We start from the raw sequence: 1704 nt of genomic DNA, 5'->3' as shown, positions 1-1704 counted from the left end.
TTCCTACGTTTCTTTAATGAGTGTAAAACTGCCTCTGGGAATCCACAAACAGAGAGCCTCTCAGAAAGTCCCCGGTTACGCTAGGACCCAGGAAAACAGTCGGGGAAGTGGAACAGGTTCCAGAAGTTCGAAAGCATAAATCCATAAATCATTCGTATTTAACTGAGTGCTCACTGTGTGCCGAGCGCTGTACTAATCTCTTGGAAGAGTAAAGTATAATAGAGTGGGTACTTGTTCCCTGCTTACAAAGAGACATCTCGGTCAGTCAGAAAGGGAAAAAGAACCCCTCCTAACAGAGAGTTGTGTGCTCACTTCTGCTGGATGCTGAAATGATTTTTTTTAATGGCATTTGTTAAGAACTTACTATATGCCAAGCACTGTACTAAGCGCTGGGTAGATAAAGCTGACTGGGTTGGACCCGGTCCACGTCCCGCGTGCGGCTCACAGTCTTCAACCTCAGTTTACAGATGAGGTAATTAAAGCACAGAGAAGTTATATGACTTGCCCAAGTCACACAGAAGACAAGCGACAGAGCGAGGATTAGAATCCAGGTCCTTCTGACTCCCAGACCTGTGCTCGAGCCACTTGGCCACGCTGCTTCTCCTCGCTTGAAATCTGAGCCATTAAGAGAAGCCTGAAATGGTTTTGCATTGGATTGAGGCTTGGATTTCTTGGTTTTTGTGGAGATGTAATGAATGGAGCATGGTACTCCTTGACACAGTCAAATGAACTAGGGGGTGTGAGGGGATGCCCTATTAATATTCCTCAAAGCTCTTTTCCACTATTTTATTTGGTTGTCCACTAAAAAGAAATTTGAAACTGCTAAAAATAAATGCGAAGTGGGGAAATTCTCCCGGGTGAGCTCTGGGTTAAATCCAGAGTTTGGGGTCTGGTCAGTGTGAAGTCCAGTGCATTTTACGTGGGTACAATCAATCAAGCAATCAATCAATGGTATTTATTGAGCACTTACTATGTGCAGAGCACTGTACTAAGCACTTGCAGCAGAGAGTAGCGTGCTATAATGGAGAGAGGACAGGTCTGGGAGTCAGAAGGACCTGGGTTCTAAACCCCTCTCTACCACTTGTCTGCTGCGTGACCCTGGACAAGACACTTAACCTCTCTTTGCCTCAGTTCCCTCATCCGTAAAATGAGGATTGAGACTGTGAGCCCCATCTGGGACTTGAGATGTGTACTACTCCTCCCCCTCTCCCGTCCCATCCCCTCAGCACTGTACTCGTCCGCTCAATTGTATATATCTTCATCACCCTATTTATTTTGTTAATGAGATGTACATCGCCTTGGTTCTATTTATTTGCTATTGTTTTAATGAGATGTTCTTCCCCTCGATTCTATTTATCGCCACTGTTCTTGTCTGTCCGCCTCCCCCGATTAGACCGTAAGGCCGTCAAAGGGCAGGGACCGTCTCTATCTGTTACCGATTTGTACATTCCAAGCGCTTAGTACAGTGCTCTGCACATAGTAAGCGTTCAATGAATACTATTGAATGAATGAATGAACTTCATTAGCTTGGATCTACCCCAGTGCCTAGTACAGTGCCTGGCACATAGTAAACGCTTAACAAATACCATCTAAAAAAAAGGACTAAGATCCACTTCCACTCTCTAATCCTCCACCCCACTGTGTCTGAGGATCCCAGTAAGAACTAGACAAAACTTGCCACTTGGCTAGCCCCTTCGGGAAATG

The 1704-nt window shown here is 45.3% G+C and overlaps 1 protein-coding gene across 1 annotated transcript in view; it reads right to left on the bottom strand.

Annotated features, from left to right (window-relative positions):
- Positions 1-1704, bottom strand: part of HTR4 (5-hydroxytryptamine receptor 4) — a 303493-nt gene that overhangs the window by 209730 nt on the left and 92059 nt on the right. The window lies entirely within an intron of this gene.

This window comes from Ornithorhynchus anatinus, chromosome X1, assembly GCF_004115215.2.
Source record: "Ornithorhynchus anatinus isolate Pmale09 chromosome X1, mOrnAna1.pri.v4, whole genome shotgun sequence".
In the NCBI taxonomy this organism is placed as follows: Eukaryota; Metazoa; Chordata; class Mammalia; order Monotremata; family Ornithorhynchidae; genus Ornithorhynchus; species Ornithorhynchus anatinus.
Note: the sequence above shows the minus strand (reverse complement) of the source record. Positions and strands in the feature narration are given on the sequence as shown.